General features: G+C 46.6%; 1 protein-coding gene and 1 long non-coding RNA gene across 3 annotated transcripts in view; one reads left to right on the top strand and one right to left on the bottom strand.

The window, feature by feature from the left end:
- The window catches only part of PTPN3 (protein tyrosine phosphatase non-receptor type 3), a 152,960-nt gene that overhangs the window by 22,366 nt on the left and 108,391 nt on the right, over nt 1-22,203 (top strand). Inside the window, exon 1 of one of the 2 annotated variants that reach the window (XM_043566471.1) lies at nt 14,064-14,211. The exons of the other annotated variant lie outside the window; for it this stretch is intronic. The gene's annotated coding sequence lies outside the window, so the exon portion shown is untranslated. Of the gene's footprint in view, nt 1-14,063; nt 14,212-22,203 lie in introns of those variants that run through there. 2 annotated transcript variants of the gene reach the window in all.
- LOC122474986 lies at nt 6,994-14,008 on the bottom strand. The gene is made up of 3 exons (XR_006295060.1): nt 13,745-14,008; nt 12,896-12,973; nt 6,994-7,580 (listed from the first exon to the last, which is right to left on the bottom strand). It is a non-coding gene; the product is annotated as an uncharacterized LOC122474986 (long non-coding RNA).

The following is a 22,203-nucleotide window of genomic DNA, read 5'->3' as shown; positions in this document are numbered from 1 at the left end:
TCCCGATGGATGGGGATGGACAATAATAAAGAACATTCCAGAGACAGTGCCCAGTTGGAGCGGGGTTTGTGACAGAGGTGAGCCAGCATGCAGCATTTGGAAGGGCTGGCACGCACGGGGCAGGAGGGTGTGGAGGAGAGGGGTCAGGAGAGACCAAGGTGATGCAGGGCTCAGATTACACAGCTTTAAACACCGTGTGAAGGAATCAGAAATGTAGCCACGGTTTCCTGTCCCTGAAACATTTTACATCGGGATCCCGTCCTTAGAAGAGCAAGGTAACTCATAATGAATGATTGTTTGTCTAAAAACAGATAAAAATACTTTAATCCTTGGCATGACATGTTTATGATCCAAGGCTTACAAATCATGTGCCTCGTGTGTTCAGTTTCAAAGTGCTGTCATGCACCTTTCCTCATTGTAGTCCTCACAGCACATGAGAGGCGGGTGTTACCAAAGTCTGACTGACAGATGAGGCATTTAAACTTAGAAAGAGTTCCTAAGAAATACCTCTCACAGTAATCATGAAAACCTTTTTTTTTTTTTTAAGCCTTAAAGATTAGTGTGAGACTGTCTAACAGAGGAGGGGTGTGTTCTCTGTTCTTGGGAATGAGAAAAGTATGTTTGATGGCCAAATGACTTTCAGAGAATTGTGTTTGCTAGGTCAGCGGTTGCAAATGCCCTTAAACTTGCAGACCAGGTGCATCAGATTCTCCCAGGAGTTTCTTGATAATACACATTATAAGTTTCCACTTTCAGTGATTTTCAGATTTGGTAGGTCAGGAGGGAAGGCTAGGAGCTAACATGATGAATAAGCAACCCAGGTGATTCTGACGCAGAGACAGTTGGAAAATTGATAAATTGGCTTCTTTCAGTTGCAAGAATAACTTGAGGCCCGAAAGGTGAAAATGTGTCCATAGGCCGCCTGCCTTGGCTTCACTCACATGGCTTAATAACAATGTAGTTTCCTGGACCCAACCCAGACCCACCAAATCAGAGTCTCCAGAGGTGGGGGGGGGGGGGGCCTAGAATCTACATTTTAAATTTTTCTTTTTAACGTTTACTTATTTTTGAGACAGAGAGAGACAGAGCATGAACGGGGGAGGGTCAGAGAGAGGGAGACACAGAATCTGAAACAGGCTCCAGGCTCTGAGCTGTCAGCACAGAGCCCGACGCAGGGCTCGAACTCACGGACCGCGAGATCTTGACCTGAGCCGAAGTCGGACACTTAACCGACTGAGCCACCCAGGCGCCCCTAGAATCTGCATTTTAAACAAGCCCTCAAGATCTGCTTGTTCATTTACTTACAAATATCTTTTAAAGTCTTGCTATGTGATAGACACCATTCGGGGGGGGGGGGCGGGTAATGGTAAACAAGACCCACAGTATCCCTCTCCTTAAAGATACTCACATTTTGGCTCAGCTCATTGAATGCTGGGGTTTGACAATAACGCCTGCCTTAAAATAACACAGGCTTGCTGAAAGACTATAAAGATAAATATAGAAGATGGTAATCTCAAAGAACCCCAGAACAGACACTCCACTGGGTCCAGGCAAGCCAGGAAAAAAAGGAGCTTGGAATGGAAAGATGCAAGGTGGAGGCCTCAGTAACAGGACTCCCTGCTGTGGCTGTCCCAGTTACCCCTTGCTGGTCACAAACCACTTGCAAGGCAGTGGCTGAAAATGGCAATTTTTTTTAACGTTTTATTTATTTTTGAGAGAGAGAGAGAGAGAGAGACAGACAGAGTATGAGTGGGAGAGGGAAACACAGAATCTAAAGCAGGCTCTGAGCTGTCAGCACAGAGCCCCACGCGGGGCTCTAACTCACGAACTGCAAGATCATGACCTGAGCCGAAGTCGGACGCTTAACCGACTGAGCCACCCAGGTGCCCTGACGATTTTTTTTTTTTTTTTATATCTCATGATTCAGTGTGTTGGCTGAGTAGTTCTTTTACTGGTCTTCTCTGGGTTTAGCTGAGAAAAACCTGGCATGGCTATGCCTCTCTCCATGGAGTCCTTCATCGCGGGCTTCTTGACAGCATGGCGGTCTCAGGGTTCCAAGAGGGCCAGTCCTCATGTGCGAGTGCCTATTAAATATCCATTGTGTCATGTCCACTGATGTCCTGTTGGCCAAATCAAGTCACTTTGGCTGAGCCTCAGTGTGGGAGGGGACTACACAGGGGTGTGGACCCCAGGAAGTCACATCATTAGTGTAACATTCAACCACAGTTACTCTGACTGTCCCTTGATCTTGGGCTCTCTGTGTGTGTTTTCACACTTTTTCCACTGTGTTCTCCAGTTTAAATTCCTACATGAGGAAATCCAATTGATCTTGCTAAACACTTCCATGGCTCATGGGCTTCCCAACTAATGGGGATTCTAGGACTCAGAAGGACTGCCAGCAGGGCTGGTGTAAAGGAGATGAGGAGACCATGGGTATCGTAGTTACCATAGTTAAACCTCCCACAGAAGAGTCATGAGATTCCTGTGGTCAGTGCTACAGTCACTCTGATATAAAAATATCCTCCCATACAATTCTCCGGGAGCAAAAGTTTTGTGTTTGCTATTGGTTACACAGGTTTTTAAAAATATTTCCTTCTTATTTTTGAAGTGCTATACGTACATTGTAGAATATTAAAAAAAACATGAAATCACCAGTTGCCATTAACTGGATGCGTCCCCCCAAAATGTGTATGTTGAAACCTAATCCCCAATGGGATGGTATTTGGAGGTGGGGCCTTTGGGACGTGATTAGCTTATGAGTGTGGAGCCCTCATGAATGGGATCAGTGCCCTTATAAAAGAGACCCCAGAGAGTTCCCTCACCCCATTCCATGTGAGAACACAGTGAGAAGAGAGCTGTCTATAAACCTTGGAAGCACATCCTCACCTGACATTCAACCTACCAACGCCTTGATCTTGGAATTCCCAGCCTCCAGAACAGTAAGAAATAAATGTTTGTTGTTTATAGGCCATCCAGTCTATGGTATTTTGTTATAGCAGCCTGAATAAACTAAGACACCAGTCATATCATTATCTAGAAATACTCTTCACATCCTACTGTACTTCAGGATTTTTTATGTTCATAAATGTGTTTTTCTAATTTTTTAATGTTTTATTTATTTTTGAGAGAGAGAGAGAGAGAGAGAGACAGAGCATGAGTGGGGGAGGGGCAGAGAGAGAGGGAGTCCAGAATCCAAAGCAGGCTCCAGGCTCTAAGCTGTCACCACAGAGCCCGAAACAGGGCTCAAACTCACGAACTGTGAGATCATGACCTGAGCCAAAGTCGGATACTCAACTAACCAAGCCACCTAGGCACCCCATAAATGTGTTTTTCTTTACAAAGTGATGCTATGAATATAGTTTTTGTCCTTATCTAAACTATACCACTAGCATTTTCCCAGGTCATTACAAACTCTTTGTAAAATAATTTTAAGATTTATATGATAATCAGTGGGACATATGGTTATATATTCATTCCCTCTTTTCATATTTTCAGCAATTATCAACAGTGCTAAAATAATCCATTTCTGCTCATACATCTTTATCTGTATTTGGATTTTTCCTTTGAATCTATTGGGTCCATATTTTTTCCTTATACAGCACAGTTGTCAAGATTACTTCGGTGTTTCTTTTTTTAATGTTTATTTAATATTTTTGAGAGAGAGAGAGAGCCGAAAGTGCAGGGGAGGGGCAGAGAGAAAGGGAGACAGGATCTGAGGAGAGCTGACAGCAGAGAGCCTGACACAGGGCTGGAACCCATGAGCCACGAGATGATGACCTGAGCCAAAGTCAGACACTCAACTGACTGAACCACCCCACCCAGGCACCCCTACTCCAGTGTTTCTTAATAAATAGCAAGAGAGCTCTCTTTCCTCATGAATGGGATGGATCCTTTCCTCCACTCTACATGCCAAGGCTGGCTTTGCAGAATGGGTGCGTTTCCTCTTGCTGGACCTTGTCTATCCTCATTTCCGTGCGGGTGCACAGGATAGCCAGGCTGCATTGGCTTTTGAATGACTTCACCAGAACCAGAGACAGAGCTGTACACGTTCCCACGGTCACCTCTGTATTCAAACCATGGAAAGTTGATTTTTTTTTTCATACTGGCACAGGCTGTGTTTGGGTCAGGAACCCAACATTAACTACAAAGACTGACCTCAACCCAGGGAACTTGAGAAAAAACTAAATAGCACTGTTGGGAAATTGTTCTCTCATGTGAATTGGCGTTTGAAATATGTATTAGTATTGTGTACATTTTTTAGGCCAATGATCCAAGTGTAATGGAAAATAATATGCTGGCCTTAGTAAGTCAAGGGACTTGGCCTGACTCAAACATATCAATAAGGCAATCTAATATCAAGTAATTTTCTCACTCATCACACTCTTATTAGGTGCCAGATTCTATCTAGGCTCCCAGCATAAAAAGAAATGATGTGAGTTCACACTTGGGGCAGCTGGCTTGCTCAATTGTATATAATGTGTTAAGCATAAATCTAGTGAAATCTAAATGCAGAAGGAGGGGCTTCTGAGTCTGCCTATGCAATCGAAGAAAGCTGGTTACTCTGATAGTATAAGATTGAGAGAGAAATGAAGACTCCCCTCAATGCATTGACCCTATAGTATACAAATAAAATATTGTCATGGGTACTGACAAAATTAGGGAAGCTTCCCATGATTAAGACTATACACAATTCTAGACTGCAATGAAATTGAAACCACAGACACCAAGGTTTTAGCGGCCGTCTATTCCCTGGTAATTTCTGTGATGGATTTTATCCACCCTGTTGATCCTGGTCCTACTGCCTAAAGATGAAGGTCACGGGCCCCAGAGCTGGTTTGGAATTAGCTCACTCAGCAATACAGGTAGACAACAAAGGGGTGTGTCCTAGACCTGTAGACCTTCTGCCAGCACAACGAGGTGACTCCCAAGTGTGGAGAGGCAGGGGCAATGTCCTAATTCCTTTAATTGTTTCACACAGAAATTGAAAGTGCATAGTTATATCTAATCATAGATTAATTATATCTTATTTAGGACACCACTGCTCATATTTCTCCCTTAACTTATATCCTATATCTCCTTATACTTCCTAGGTATCTGTAGCTCTTTTCTGTCTATTGGTCAATTAATTATTAAGCTTGCAAGCAGAATTCCAGAAAGAACTCAAGAAGGACTTTAGATACAACATAACTTCTTGCTAACTGCAGAAAAGTGGGCAATTTTTCAGAAGAAGCTCACAGCCTCTTGCATACCCTGCTCAGAAATAATTGGGGCGCCTGGGTGGCTCAGTCGGTTAAGTGTCCGACTTCAGCTCAGGTCATGATCTCGCTATTCATGTGTTTGAGCCCCATGTCAGGCTCTGTGCTGACAGCTCAGAGCCTGGAGCCTGCTTTGGATTCTTTGTCTCTCTCTTTCTCTGCCCATCCCTGGCTTGAGCTCTCTCTTTCCCTCAAAAACCCCACTTGGGATTTTTCGAGAGCCTTCCAAAAGGGGCATGTACATTAACAACTGAATGGGAGTCAGCATGAGATGAGAAGCATAAAAAACAGACCAAATACCCAGGGGTACAGGGATCAGACTGCTCATAACCAGTTGGGGTAATCTAGGAAGACATAGCTTATGAGATGGACCTTAAAGGATGGGGAGGATCTGAGTAGTCAGTGATGGTCAAATGATTTGTTTTAGGAGGTTGACATGGGTCGCCTTATTTCCTCAAGGGGAAGCAAGAAAGAAATTGGTGTTGGTGGTTAGGCTGGGGTGACCGAGGCTGGGCAAGGTGGTGGCATCCAAGACCAAAATGAAAGAAGCCCAAGAAGACAAAGAAATGGACAGAGGGCAATGTTTTCTGATAGGATAGCTGGAGAACTTCACACTGGAACAGGGGGTTTGGGATGAAGGAGAGCAGTATCTGGGTAGAGGCCTCAGTGGCTACCGTGTGAAGTCAGGCATCTTGGCAGAAAATCATATGACTCTCATCTACCTGTACCCTGTATGTGAAGATGGCATGCCGTAGGAACTCTGATGTCCCTGCCCAAACAGGGATTCCTTAAACTTCACATGTGACTCATGTTTATAGAGGCATCACTGGATAGTCTGTTTGGACTTCAACGCAGTGACTGTGTGTACCGTGGAAAAAATGAGAGCAACATCCTAGCAGGATGCCAGGACGCAGTTGAGGAAATCCTGTGGTATGTCATCCATGCAATACTAGAAGGTCACCAGAGCACTGGGCAGGCTGAACAGTGCCCCCTGTTCTTGAAATGTCACCAGGGATTGGAGGCACAGTTTCCTTTTGGGCCCAGATCAGGTTTCCAGCGTCTTGGGATAGGATGGTCAGCCAAGCTAGAACAGATCTCAGACGATCATCTGTTCATAGTTGCGACTTCCAGTCAAGGCCTGGGTAGCTGAACTTTTCCATCTGACTTCCCCAGCCATTTTCTGACCAGCTATGTCAGGAAAGCATCATTCTTGATCTCGAGATCACTGAAGTGATTTTTCTTACTCCTTTATCCTCATCCAAAGCTCTTTTTCTATTTAATTCCTTAGCCACATGCATTTCCAGCAGGAGTAACAGCCCTTGACCTATGGCTTTTTCCTTTGAGCAAGCTATACTGTGTTGTGCCCTGGTCATAGTTACAGCCTCTACTTGTCAAGTAACCTGGGCTTTGTACTTGGTTAGTAAAATTTAGGGGGAGCCAAAATGTAAAACAAAATAATTTTTTTTAAATATTATGCATACGTCATTATTTTTTTTCCAGAGGAAAAAAGTGGATTTTAAATAGGTTATATCCTGGGGCGCCTGGGTGGCTCAGTCAGTTGAGCGTCCGACTTTGGCTCAGGTCACGATCTCGTGGTCCGTGAGTTCGAGCCCCGCGTCGGGCTCTGGGCTGATGGCTCAGAGCCTGGAGCCTGCTTCCGATTCTGTGTCTCCCTCTCTCTCTGACCCTCCCTCGTTCATGCTCTGTCTCTCTCTGTCTCAAAAATAAATGAACTTAAAATTAAAAAAAAATGTTTTTAAATAAATAGGTTATATCCATCACCTGGTACATGATTCAGAAGGTACAAAAGGGTTTATGGCAAAAGGTAAGCACGCATACCTCCCCTGCCCCCACTTGCCCAATTCCTCTTCAGGAGGTAATGACCTTCTCAGTTTCAGTTTTGTGTGTGCTCTACACACTCCAATGTGTTTATTTTAACGTCCACCCCTCTTGGCAAACATCACCACCACTGTGACTGCCACCACTAACACCTCCTCTCCAGTCACACTGTTAGCTTCCTCCTGGCCTCAGGAGAGCACAGTCAGGTGGATGGAGTCTGAGATCCAAGGTCAAGAGCAGAAAGTAGAAAGCCTGATAGCTCTCTACTAGGGGGTCCCCACTTGCCTACAGGGGATGCCCTCTCTCTACCTCCCTGTCCCCTCCTCTTCTACCCCTTTAAATGTTTAAGAAGCTGACGCTCTGGTCCTTTGTCCTATCCATCCAAGCATCCGCGATACTTACAAGACCATGATTATCTCTTGGTAAAATTTTCCATCCTCTTAGTTTATCACTCACACGGGGTTCTTAGTGTACATACTTCGGAGGCTGCAGGACAGAAGTTATAAAACTTCAGTGTACAGAAGACTTTTACGGTTAATTATAAAATGCAGGTTCTTGGGGGTCCACAGGCAGAATCAGAAGGTCTGAGCAGAGACCTGAAGTCTGCTTTTACATGAAGACTCCTTTTCTCAAGATGATCTTGATATATTGTTCCTGGATCAAAATTTTTTAAATGCTGCTTTCAGTATTTACCCTGACTCTTCTCCCTAGAATCTTCTCTTAGGGTAATCCTTGAGTGTTTCTGTTATCATTGCTGATTTTTCAAAGCCATGACCTCTGTATGACTAGTCTACATGGCCTGGGTATTTTTCTCTGTCTCCTATTGTTGTTGGACACATGAACCTTGAAGGTGTGGCTGAGAGACTTGACAAAACCCATTCTCCCTGGTTTGTAAGAAGACACTGCCCATTGCTTAAGTACCAGCAGCAACAGTTCAGGATACCAACTCTCATTGCTTGCATTTCTCATCATTTCTCTTTGTTTCTGAAGCCACCTCCTTCTGCTAAGTTTCCGGAGCAGGATCTCAAAGTCCCTAGACTTACTTTTCCATTTCTTGTGTAGCAGCAAATCCATGTGGTGGTCTGTGGGCCTATTATAGTCCTTCTGGTCCTCTGGCATATCTACGGTGTTTTCTAATTCAGGTCTGTGTATTCCTAAGGGTTCACTCAAGTGTTTTTGAAGGTCTGAGAACCATCTGAATAATTGTCTATGTTATCTTCGCACTTATGTGATAATATTAAAAATACATGCATACTCTGGATCATACGGCTGACTCCCTTACAACAGAGGCCTGCTACGTGATTTCAGTTCCCTTATTCAAATCTATGTTTACCATCATCTAGTAACCATCTACAGGGACAGCATTCAACATCTGACTGTGTTGAGAAGCACATTTGGCAACCATGACATTGGCTTGGCTTCTGTCTAGCTCACACAGAGAGACCGAGTTCTTCCTGCAGCTCACAGGGGAGGGCCCTCAAGTTCTTGCCCCTGGTAACTCTTTGGCATCAGATCTGCAGCTTTGGCCCTTTCCTCACCAGCCTTCTGATTCTGGATATGCTTCCTTAAGGGCCTTTGTACTGGCTGTTCCCTCTACCCAGATTCTTCCCCCAGATATCTACATGAGTCACTCCCTCATCTTCTTCAGAGACTAAATTGCTTAAGTGTCTAAATTTCTCAATCCTATTTAAAATTGCAACTCCCCACCTCCCTCTCTAGCACCCTCCCTATCAGCCTTACCCCTGGTCTCTTAACATACAATATAATTCACTTGTTTATCATGCTTGCTGCTCATTGTCTGGCTTGCCCTGGTAGAAGGCATGCCCAGGAGAGCAGAGATTATTGTTTCTTTTGTTCATTTATGTCTTCCCAGCACTTAGAGCAGTGCCTGGCATACAGAAAGTGCTTAATAAATATGTGATGAATGAATGAACGAATCCACAGCACTGCTCTTGTACCCATGCTAAGTTTGTTCATCCGTTTAACAGACAAAGCTCCTTTGGCAGTGATAATTTGCAAGGAAAAGGCATTTTTCAATGGATAAAACTTTAGGCTAACAATTTGTGTTTCTCAAAGTGAGATCTGTGAAGTCCAGAAGTCCCAAGAACACAGGCTGAGGGGATGAGCTGGGTCCCAAGTCAGACTACCACATCTCTAAGGCTCCTAACTTGACCACTGATCACTTTTTCCTCTCCCTCCCTCTTGGGCCAGGAACAGACATTCTGTCATCATCTGCCACTGCTGGAGAGGGCAGGGTGGGCTTCACCCTCTGCGAAAGAAACCTTTCACATTTTTATTCAATTCCAGAGTAGCTGTTTCCCTCTCTTTACATCATTTTGTTTGGCTTGTCAACTTTTAAAGTTTGTTTCATTTTTCCTGATAATGAAAGATAAAATAAGTTTTAGGAAACTATAAAGACATAACAAAGAAATAGATGCCCAAAGACGAGATTCTCCTGATTTACAAAAGATATCTTCTGTATCTTGTTTCTCTGCCTGCAAAAGCAATGCTTAGACAGAGTCGCCCTTCATATTCGGGTTCAGTTCTTTCTAGTTTTTTTCTGTGTGTATGCATTAAGCTGAAATACAGAAAGTTGCCAACATTCAACCATTATTGACCTATGAAATGGCAGTTTTGTATGGTTTAACTTAGTAATTCTGTGTCTCCCTCTCTGCACAGTGGAAACCATACTACGCATATGATTTTACATCGTATTCTTTTCATTTGTCATTATAACAGCACCGCTTGCCCATGTATTTGCTGATGCTTAGGTCCTTCATAAGCTTGCATTAACAGCACAAATAATTGATGAGCATTAGCATCTCAGCTGGGAGTCCTGCTCTGTAAATCATTGAAACAGTCCACGTGGTGCCCAGACTTCCTGAGTCTTGAAATGAATGACAATCCTCAGTGATTCTTCCAGGAAACTCTTCCTATAAATGCCCCCAGCCAATTGCCTATGTGCACTGTTTGGCACCAGATTTTCTGTCCAAATGGCAGCTTCTGGGAATATGCTAATAATTGTGTCCAGTTGCAAATCTCATATTCCTCTTGTACCAATCTGGTCCATTACCAGTGATACATATTGGGTTTGTGGCATACCTTCCTGTCCAAGGAAATGACCTTTTTTGGCTTCTCGTGTTTCTTGTTTAGTGACTTCTGGGCCAGGGCATTACTAAAAGATTTTTTTTTTTTTTTTTTTGCTTATCAGCGGTAGGAGGTCTGCTCTTAGGGCCCTGGCCTTCGCTTGGCAAACATCATCAGCACTATCGGCTCTGTATCTTTTCATCACAGCAAAGTTCTAAGAGTCTGTGGACCATGTGGTTCCATTATGTTGTGACTCTGACTCCAAAATGATTACCCAGGAAGAATAATCTATGTGGGTCCTGTCTGGACTGGCCTTGTTGAGATTTGGGATAGCCCTACTCCCAATGAGTCCTCTATTTGCTCTTGATTTGGCTAGGTTCAACCACATAGACTAAGAGGATTATGTCTCCATCCAAAAGCTTCCTTTCTATACAGTTTGGGACCTTATGATATAAGATCAACTGTCACTGCTGATAATAACATCATGTCACTCCAGGTGCAATGGCTGAAAAGGATGGACTTTAACAATTTGATCCAACAATAAAATAGTAGGGTGCCTGAGTAGCTCAGATAGTCAAGTGTCAGACTCTTGATTTTGGCTCAGGTCATGATCTCATAGTTCTGTGAGTTCAAGCCCTGTGTTGGGCTCTGTGGTAACAGCATGAAGCTTGCTTGGGATTCTCTATCTCCCTCTTTCTCTGCCCCTCCTCCACTCACGTGTACTTGCATGGACTCTCTCTTTTTTTTTTTTTAAATTTTGTTCAATATTTATTTTTGAGAGAGAGAGAGACAGAGAGACAGAGTGCCAGCGGGGGAGGGACAGAGAGAGAAGGAGACACAGAATCCAAAGCAAGCTCCAGGCTCTGTGCTGACAGCTCAGAGCCCGACACAGGGCTCGAACTCATGAACCGTGAGATCATGACCTGAGCCGAAGTCAGACGCTCAACCGACTGAGCCACCCAGGTGCCCCTCTCTCTTTCAAAAACAAACATTTTAAAAAATAAAATAGTAACAGGAGACCAGAACATTTAAAGGCAATCTGTAGCCTACAAACACATCAAACGGTAGAGAAAATAAGGCAAAAAAAGGCACAAGATGAAATGATATATAGCTTCTTTTACGACCAATACATGGTAAGCTACTACACAGAGAAGCAGTATTATAAAACCTAACACCCTGGCTTTGAGGTCAGACCAACTGTGTTCAGTCCTGACCCTGTCTCTTACTAGTTGCAACTGGCTCCTAGGTTGTTTCCTCTTCTGTAAAACTGAGCTAGATACACCCATTCTGCAAAGTTACTGTAAGGATTAAAGACAGAGTATATTTAAAATATATAAAGCACACTTGATAACAGTTGTTGTTGTTATTATTATTATTATTAGACTTACACAAAACTTTGCGAATTTTTAATTTGGTCCTCTAATGTTTAGTATTGCAAACACAACATTGTGACAATAATAGATAAATTTACAAAGAGATACCAACCCACAACCCCCAAAATTAAACCATTGACATTTTTCCATATTTCCTTCTAGTCTGGGTGACTGTGTAGACATATTCTTTATGCAATATATTTGTGTTTTCAGCTTTTTTTCCACTTAACATTGTACTGTGCTATGGTTTCCCCAGTTGCAATTTGGTCTAGCTTAGTATAAACTAGTTATTATTTCAAAAAACACACCATAACCTAATTGGTCATTCCACTATTTGTGGACATTCATTTGCTTCCGGTTTGGGGAATATTCTGTTGTTCCTATTTCTGTTATGGTGATTGAAAGGCATGATTTTGAAAAGATTTAGGTCTTTTTTCCTTAGGTGTATAGATGAATTTTAGCTCGAATTTAAGAACACTGTTTAAACTAGTGACCGTTGAATGTGGGGAAAGAAAAGGTAGTTTCAGCCTAGTTTCTCATAAAAGGCAAATTGAGACAACTCCAAGAATCCACATGCCCCTTAACCTCCGTTTCCTTATGTTAGCACTTGGCAAACTGGTATGCAGATGACAGATAGCTGAGGCGGGCCCTCACGAAATGGATCTTTAAAGTGGATTAAACGTGTTCACGTTTTTTGTTTCATTCAATCCCCAAATTCTCCCCAGATCAGACTGACGGATATTTGTGTTACTGGAAGCACAGAGAGAGTAAGATGCTTGACCCAGATCACACAGCGGAGAGGCCTGAGAACGCCTTTGGCCGATTCTAAATTCCCAGCTTTCCCTTTGAGCTTTGGAAAAAAAAAAAAAATGCCCCAGACCCTCAAGAAAGCTTCGAGAACAAAGTAGGGCTGAGCGTCAGGCAGGGCTCCGCTGGCGCGTTGCGGACCCCACCGGGAGACTCCTCTGGGGCACTGGCGCTCAGCCCAGCTCGGAGCATGCCCAGTGAGCTACCCAAGCGCCTCAGTGGGGCTGGGCTGGCGCCGCGGTTCCAGGTTTTGCTAGCGACCAAAGGGCGGGGCGGGGCGTGGGGCGGGTCCGGTTCCTGATGCTCCTTGACTCGGTCGGAATTCCCCCCGGACGCGACGCTCAGGCGGCGCCCGCTGCAGTGGCGCTACCCAGGGACATGCAACTCGGGGACAAGGACCAAAATGAGGTACCAGGCGCTGCCGGCGGCCACTGACTAGCCCTGGGCCGACCTTAGTCTGGTCCGGACGGTTCCAGACATCAGTCCATCCCTCCATTCACATATTCATTCAACAAGTCGTTTCTGAGCACTTACCGTGAGCCACGTGCTGCTGTACCAGAGCTGGGACACGGCAGAGAAGACAGGGCCATACAGCTCCAGAGCTGAAATTCCCTAGGTGAATACACAATAAGTAAGCAAATGAGAGGAAAAGTCAGTTGCCGACCTCATCTTGTACTACTGTCTTCCTTGTGCTGCTCTTTAGTGTCTTTGCACTGGCTGTTCCCTCTGCGGGGCTGGCGGTCACCTTCTCAATGTCACCTCTCACGGGCTGATCAGACCACCTGATTGAAAACTGCACTCCCTATACCTTCCTTTCCTTACCCTGTTCTCTTTCCATTATAGGACTTATAACCTTCTAATATACCACATGGCTTATTTGCATGTTTATTGTCTGCTGCCTGCCTCTCTTTCCCCAAACTCCGCCAGGGGACAGGATTTTTGCCCATTTGTTCAACACCATGCATGAAGAACCTAAGTAGGTGATCAGTAATTATTTGTTGAATTAATTAATGGATAGTGATAAACGTGAAATAAAATGAGGACATGGAGGGTGTCCAGGAACAAGGTGTTAATTTAGTAAGGTGATCAGGCAAGGCCTCTCAGAGAGGGAGAACATAGATACGATGAGAAGGTGCCAGCCACGTGAAAAACTGGGTAAGGAAGTCCCACGCACACAGAGGGGAGGTGGGACGGCATGTGCAAATGTCAGGAGGCTGCCCAAGTTCTGAGAGTTTGGTGGACAGAAAGGTGCTCATGAGACTGCAGGTAGGCCCGTGTCAGATAAGGTGGAAGAGGAAAGCAAGAGCACAGATTTGGGGATGGGGCGGGGTATATGGAAAGAACAATAAATTTTGGTAATAAAGTTTAAGCCGGGAAGCTTACTAGTGGAACGAGATGAACACTGGACTTGAAGTCAGCAGGACCTCAGCTGGGCAAGACTCTTCCTCATTTCAAAGATTTGTTGAATGCCGTGTTTGACATTCCTAGGCAGAAAATCACTGAGGGCTCGGCACACAGTAGGTACCCAATAAATGGTTAGGGGACGAATGCCTGCGTGCGTGCGCCAGGGGGCTGAGGGCCGCCCAGAGCTCCGCAGGAGAGCCCCGGTGGCCCTGGGCGGCGCGTCCGAGCGCGCCAGCCCGGGGCGGAGCAGGGGCGCCCCGCAGGGCGGCCCGGGCGCCCGCCCCCCGCCCGGCGCGCGGGCCCGTCGCGGCCAGCCCGGCCGGCGGGAGCCGCCCGCGGGCGGCACTGGGCATGCTCAGACGGCGGCCAGGTCGCGCCGCGAGCGAGCTTCCGCGCCGCCCGCAAGCGCGACCTACCTGGGCGCCCCGCGCCCCCGGATGCTGCAGGTACGGGCGGGCACGACCCCAGCGGGCCGAGGCAGGGCGCGGGGCTCCCGGGGACTGGGGGCTGGCTCGGCGCCGCCCCGCCCCCACCCGTCCCCGAGCGCGCGGCGAGCGCGCGGGCGGGCTGGTGGACGCTGCGGCCCCGGGGTCTCCGCGCTACGTCGGGGCAGGGAGGGGGCGCCCGGGCCGCGCTCACCTGGCGGCGCCGCGGCGGGAAGGAGCGAGCGGGGCGGGGTGGGGCTCGGTCCCGGGCGGGCGGCCGGGACGCGGCGGCTGCGGCAGCGGGGCGTGGGCGTGCGCTCCGACCTGGGCAGGGGTGGACGCGGCTGGCGACCTCGGAGGGCCCAGCGCCGCGGCGACCCCAGTCCCGGGCGCCCGGGGGGCGCACAGCCCGCGCGTGGGGCCAGCCAAGCGCGGCGGCCAGCCCTTCTCGGCTCTCAGGGCGAATCCGCCTCTCGGCTTTCAAAATGGCATTTCCTGGGCCTGGCACGAACTCCAGCGCCAATAAATCCTCCCCGTTCGCGGGCGATATGGAATCATTTATCAGGTACCTGCGGTGAGACAGCTGCAGTGGGGGAGTGTATGTGAGAACGCCCAGCCCCCCGGAAATTCCCATTTTCAGCAACCTAAACTTATTGAGAAGTTGCGGGAGCCTTAAAAATTCATGGGAAGTTGAGACAACTTGACACCTGGGTTTTCCGAGCTGGTGGAAAGAGCTTGTGACTTGGAAACTGGAGACCTCCGTTCATGTGGGGCTCACCCTGGCCAGCTGGTGACCTTGGGCAAGTTGTTTAACCTCTCTGATCCTCAATTTCCTCCCCTGCAAACAGCTGGTTGTTGGGTGGATTAAGTGGGATAAATTATGTGGAGGTGTTTGGCACCGTGCCTGGCACAAAGCAAGGGAGCAGTTGGCGTGATGTGAATTTAATTCGTTTAGAGACCCTCGTGGCTCCCATTTCACCAGGAAATTAGAATTATGAGAGCATCTTCAGGGCCTAGTGGCAGAGTGACAGACCCCTGTCTTTGTGCCTTGGAGAACTGCAGAAGTCAAGGGCTTTGGAGAAACAATTTAGCTGCATTGTAATCGGAGAGCATCGTGTTTAAAAGCAGTTTTATACATTCAGAAACTCCAGAAGTTGGCAGTTGAGCTTTACTTACAAAAGAGCTGTGTTGCAAGATGGATCTTCAAATGTTTAAAGGGATGATAGATACGAAGAAGTACAGGCTGCTTAGGAGGATTTCTGTTCTGAAAAGCTCCATACCCAACTTTCCCGATTATTTAGCTCAAGGTTTCTTAATCTCACCACTGTTAACATTTGAGGTTGGATAATTTTTTTGTGGTGGGGCCTGCCCAGTGCATTGCAGCATGTGTAGTAGCATCCCTGGCCTTACCCAGTAGATTCCAGTAGCAATCCTTCTCCCTCAATTGTGCCAACCAGAAATGTCTCCAGCCATGACCAAGTGTCCCCTGGGGACCAAAATATCTCCTCTCCCCCTTCAGAACCACCCTGCGCTCTATCATTAGCCTCCTTGAGTTGTTCAAGAATTTCATCTTAACCTTTGTATAGTCTCCTAGAACTGTACAGAGTGCATCCACACGCATGGACTCAATTTTTACAACTCTCTCATGAGGCTAGTGTTAGTCCCATTTTGCAAATAAGGAAATTGAGCAGCCGATGATGACACAGTATGTGGCCTGGGTGGCATATCAGGTCTTCTGCTTCCGAAGGCAGATCTTTTTCTTCTGCACCAGGCTGTCCTTTATTGTACGGAGACTTTCAAATAGATGACTTTATTGATGATTAAATCAACACGTAGATTGGAAGCTGGAAACCTTTCTGAGATTGACTAGTTGAAAATTAACAATGGTAAGCTATTATCTGACAGAGAGTAGGTCGTTCTAGTTAAATATTCTGGTTCATAGTGAGTTCCCATAAATCCCACGTACAGTTAATGGAATACCAATTTGCAGAGAATTGGCTTAGAATAAAACGTGCCTAATACCCTATTGATCCCAAGTTGTCTCTGGTGATTTGCCATCTCCTAAAGCGGACTCTTATATGTAAATTAGACATTAGCAAAGGAATGTGAAAAGGTCAAGTTACCGAAGGCATTTCCGAGTGGAGTGGCATTCCGTTCAGCAAGCATTTATTAAGCCACTTCTGTATATCTGATGCAGTGCTGGGTGGGGATGCTGAGCAAGCCTGTTGACCCCAGCAAACCCAGGATGCCTGGGGGAACTTCCCTTCGGGGAGAAAGCAGGTCTTCAGGGACAGTTGGGAAACGACCAAGAACCTAAGTTCACACAGAGTCAAATTTGGATACATCACTGCTTGATCACTCCTGTTTCAGAGCCCACCTTTCACATTTTTCATAGAGAAGAATTCTGGTAGCTTTTAAACCTCATTCAAGTGTCAGGAACCTGGTCAGAGACAAATCCTACCCCCGAAAGAAGTTGAGGTTCCCAGCTGGTAATTGATCTTGGGATTGGGACCAACCCCTTGATTATTGACTGTGAACTGGGAGGTTTCACGTACATTGTTTAATTTTAGTGTTGTTCTGTTCCACGCTTGGCAGTTGAGGAAACTGAGCTAGCAAAGGTAGTCTGGGGCCAGGAGCAAGAGGGACGAAGGGTGACCTTCTGAACCATGGGTCCAGGCACATCAGGTATTCCGTTTTCCAGAATGCACATACCCCATCCCCACAGGGCTCAGCTTTGGGTTTTGGAAGGAACTATAAGACTTGGCCCCCTCCCTCCCCTCAGGGTTTGTGGTAGGTAGGGAGGGGATCTGAGACTTTGACCCTAACCCCAGAGCTCTACTTCCTACCACCAGATAGTAGTGGTTCCTGGAAAGCAGGGCCAATCTCTCTTCTTTTCCCAGGTGTGTTGCAGGGGCTGGAATGCCTAAGGCACTCTGCACTTGCCCTGGCCTTGACAGACTGGAGTCAGGGCAGCCTGCTGGTGTTGCTTCCCAAGCTTGGGCTCCTCTTACTAGTTCTATTACAGACAGGCCAGGACCTGGTCAGTGTCTATACTACCCTGGTATCACAGGTGTCTCCTTTCATCCACCTGAAGAGGATGAAAGCAAATGTTTTGGTAGGTCCCTGGCTAAAATCTGATCTGGTCATGGGTTCCAAGGCCCACAGATCTTGGGTCTACATAGCTTCTGGTTGTGTGTGCACCTGAAACCACTCTCTGCCTGCAGGTGAAGACCAGCTGAGAGCACAGATTTCACAGAAAATTTAGACACTTACTGAGCTGTGTGTCAGGCCCTAGGGTTACAGAGATGAAAGCTGAACCCTTATCTTGGAAGGATGTATGGTGGATTTGGGAAGACAATGATTGTATGTGTGTGTGTGTGTGTGCACGCACCTGTGCACACATACTCTGTATCTTACCCATCTGTTTCACAATTGCTTTAAAAGATGATAAAGCCAGATGCAAGGGAGACCAGTGGAAGCAGCCATTCATTCTGATGGGCATCAAGGAACACCATAAGGAGTAGTTGGCATTTGAATTCAGCCTTGAGGGTAGAAAAAGATGGTATTTGGGGGGCAGACAGAACAGCAGATGCAAAGGCTCAGAGGCACAAAGAGACCTTGTGTATTTCAGGAGTGGTGACTCTTCCCCAGGTCTAGCCTCCTGACCTTGGCTAATACAGAACCTACCTCCTGTAGTCAGGGTGCTCCCCCACATCTGTGAGGAGGCCCAGCCTCACTCAATGCAGGGGTAAGTGTCCCCTCTTGTTCTCCCCACATAGCAGTGATGCTTGTGGGTTGTCTTGGAGGCATGAGCGCCTTCTGCCAGGTATGCCTTTGCGTTTAGTTATTAAACACTGTTATGGCACTTACCAGATGCCAGGCACTGTTCTGAGTGGTTTCTAAATATTCATTTAAACCTTGGAGCAACCCTCTGGCTGTGCTTTGTACCCACCTGGGTACCAGCATCTTGGTAGGGAGGTGGGGGGAGAGCTCGTCTAACCAGTCTGTGGCCCTCTGTGGGTGATGCCCTCATCATGGTTCGGCTTCTTCTGGCTGTAGTTCACACCAATGTGCCGGGAAACAACCAAGTCTGGGTCGTGATGGAGTACTGGCTGCCATGACCCCGTTTCCATCAGAGGGCCAGCAGGGCTCTGCTGACTACATTTTCTGAACCAAAGGCTAGGATCTGTAGTCTGAAAAAGAATGTGCTGCTTCTTTGTGTGAGCGGAGGCCTAGGAGGTGTTGTTTGGATACTGAGAGAGTGGAATTTTTGAGACATTTGATGCTTTATGTGGAAAGTTAGGACAGAGGATTTGAAATTGGGATAGTCCTGGAAAATTCAGGTCCCATGATTTATTGTCAGGATACAGAAGCTTTTAGTAAATGTTTAAGCAATGTGTAGTTTGGAGTGGATTTTCTGTACTGAGCCTCTTGGTGCCTCAAAAGGGAATAAATAGTACCTCCTAGCCCGAGAATCATGTTAATTCCTACCAGCCCCTTACTAGTAGGGTGAAAAAAACTGAGGCTCAGAGACATGCAGTGATCACCCGAAGGATACATTGCTCCTAAGTAGGATAGCCAAGATGTGAACCCAAGTCTGTCCCCAGACAAATCAGTTAATTATAAAATGTGGATGATAATGGAACATTTCCTTTAAATGGACTGTTTTAAAGGAGCTAATAAATGAAAACCCACTAGGGCAGAATTTGGCACACAGAACAGGGTCCCTTCCCTCTGTGGGCGGCCCCTGACCCTCCAGACAAATGCTTTGTTGGGGTATTCAGTGCCAAGAGTCACTGTGGGTGAGAAATGGCCAACCCCTAGGGCAGGGCTACAGCTCCTAGCTCTCAGAGCTCAAGGGACATTCCAAGGGGCAGGATCGAGGACCAGAAAGGGGCCATGGCCAGCTGGATGCTGTAGGATGAGAGGCACCGGGCTGACTTTGGGAGTAGGGTATGAAGACCTGACGCCCCCCACCTTGCGGTGAGTCAGCCTCAGTGTAGGCCCTGGGGTGCTTGTGAGAGAAGCAGCGACCATCTCCATCCACCGTCCCTTCACCCTAACCACTGGCAGGCCTGCAGAGAGGACATGACAGTCTGAGCCCGCCTTGCTCCCGCCAGCACCCTCCCCTGGTCTGGTTATCAATACATATATGGTTGCTGTAGAAGATTGAAGTGTCAGGGGTGCCTGCGTGGCTCAGTTGGTTGAGTGGCCAACTTCGGCTCAGGTCATGATCCCGCAGTTTGTGAGTTTGAGCCCGTGTCAGGCTCTGTGCCAGCAGCTTCGAGCCTGGAGCCTGCTTTGGGTTCTGTGTCTCCCTCTCTCTCTGCTCCTCCCCTGCTTGTGCTCTATCTCTCTCTGTCTCTCAAAAATAAATAAATGTTAAAAAAAAAAATTTTTTTTTTTAAAAAGAAAATTGAAGTGTCAGGGGACAGGGAAAAATCTGCGATGCCCCACCTGGAGGCTGCAGTCACCCGGGCCTTTCAAAAACACTTCCCTCTTACAATAAAAGACGAGGGGCGCCTGGGTGGCTCAGTCGGTTAAGCATCCGATTCTTGATTTCAGCTCGGGTTATGATTGCATGGATCGTGGGTTCCAGCCCTGCATCGACTCCATGCTGACAGTGCAGAGCCTGCTTGGGATTCTGTCTCTCTCCCCTCTCTCTCTCCTCTTTCTCTCCTCTCTCTCTCTCTCTCTCTCTCTCAAATAAATAAATAAACATTTTTTAAAAAGGAATAAAAGATAAGATTAATGTTGGTGTCTCCCTCAGGCCCTGGTGGTAATGGTCCCTCTTGCCTCACCCGCCACAGGGTCTGTGAGAGCCCCCGGAACCGTGCTCCTCCCCCCCCAGTTCACTCCTGCCTTGGGTGTTAGCCCATGATTGCATCTGATTTGGGTAAAACTGCCTGCTGTTAAACGGCTCTTGCCCCCGGATCTCTCTCCTTTTACACAGTTGCAATCTTGCAGTTAATTAGTGTAATTATTTGTATTAGTACCTGTCTCCCCAGCCACATGGTGACCTGACTGAGGTCAGGGTCCATTGCTTTCTTTTCAAAAAAAAAGAAAAAAAAAAAAAAAACCTGTCTCTTAGACTTGTTTTTTTCTTTTAACTTTTCATTTTGACCTCATTCAGACATAAAGCAAAATTCTCAGAATAGAACAAAGAACTCTCCTATGCCCTTCACCCAGATTCCCCAAATGTTACCATTTTATCACAATTATTTTATTCTGTTCTCTATGTATATATATTTTTTTCTTCAATCACTTGAGGGTCATTTATAGAGTCTTCCTTTCCCCCAAAATACTTCAGTGTATTTCCTAAAAACAATAGCATTCTTCTATATAACTACAGCACAATTTCTAGAATCGAGAAATCATTATTGAAACAATACTGTAATCTATAGATCTTACTCAGGTTTTTGCCACTTGTCTTGATAGTGTCTTTTGTAGCAAAGAAACCCCCAGAGCATGCATTTCACAAGGTCATCCATTTTAATCTCCTTTAAACTGGGACGGTTACTCAGCCTTTCTTTGCCCTTTATGACCTTGACATTTTTGGAAAGTACAGGCCCATTATTTTATAGAATGCCCTTCAATTTGGGTCTATTTTAACTCACCCTTGTGTCCCCAGTAGCCCTGGAACATCAAATGCACTCACTAAATATTTATTGAAAGAGGAGCACATAAGACAGAGAATTCTACAGGCTACAGGCTTGAATCTTGCTATTTTTATAACACAGCTTTCCCCCAAAAAGAGAGGCTTCATCAGGGTTTAGCGAGCCTGCTATCCCCGAAGGTGTACAAGCAGACATCGGGGTGCTGGAGAGAAGAATGGAGCATTTAAGGAAGGGTGAGACTCAGCCTGGAGGTGTCTCCTAGTGCTCAGCAGCCTTCTGTGTCTGCGACTCTAACTTTGCAGGCTTAGGGGCCCACGAGTAAAACAATGAGAATTCATCATCTAAATCAGAACATTTTGAGAATAAGAGTGAGGCTATTAATAATTGCATCTCATGAACTAGCTTCAACTGGGACTGCCCTAGGCAAATCAGGGGGTGTGGTCACCTACCCAAGTGTGACTTTGAGGTTGAAGATCAGCCTGGAAAACCGTCTAGCACTAGGAATCCTCTGCCTACATAAAGACAGAACTAATCTTGACATTGCCTGCCTAGCCCATGTTCCTGGCTCCAGTACCTGTGGTGGTCATACCTCCTTTGCCCCTCCCCAACTTTGCTCCTGCTCCTGTTTTGTTTTGGCCCTCCCCTCTTCTGCACCTTCCTGCCATGGGGACTATGGAGAGCCTGGAATGTCATTTACATACCCAGGGACGGAGTCTGTGATAGATGCACAAGGAGGACAAACAAACCAGCTGTGTTTCCCACTGATAAATTCTAATGGAATTTAAGAGCCAGGGTGTGTAAGTGAGGTGGGGCGGGAGACCAGAATCTCCCTAGACCTTATCTTTTTTCCCCCTGGCACCCACACTTCCACCATCCTTCCTGCACAAACACCCACATCCCTCTCCCAGATCCAGTCCTGAGATCAGAACCAAGTTATGGCCTTTGGCAAAGGCAGGGAAGCAGGTGGCACTGGGGACCCAGGCACAGGAGGATGAGCATTAGATGACCAGTAGGTGTAGACAGGGACTTGGATGCAGAGAAACCAGGCAGGAAACCAGTGTCTAGGGATTCCGGTAACAAGGTCAATACGGGGCCATTTATCAGGAAGCCTAGACATGTAATACTGTGTCCCTAGATACTTGGGTCAGAGGGGGCAGGCCCTGGGATCTGTATAGTACAGTTCTTTAACTCATTTTCTGCCGAGCAAAAAATACAAACCCTGCCTTCCTGGATTAAAAAGTCTTGTAAGATAAAAATGTGAAGTATTGGGGATATTTTCTGGGGCATCCCAGTCACGTGGACTTCATGAACACAGGCCAGTGCAGTACGGTATTTTTATGACTATAGGCATTGGTGGCTTTAATAGCAAAGCCAGTGAGTGAGGGAGTGTTCTAGT

This window comes from Prionailurus bengalensis, chromosome D4 (assembly GCF_016509475.1).
Source record: "Prionailurus bengalensis isolate Pbe53 chromosome D4, Fcat_Pben_1.1_paternal_pri, whole genome shotgun sequence".
Lineage (NCBI taxonomy): Eukaryota > Metazoa > Chordata > Mammalia > Carnivora > Felidae > Prionailurus > Prionailurus bengalensis.
Note: the sequence above shows the minus strand (reverse complement) of the source record. Positions and strands in the feature narration are given on the sequence as shown.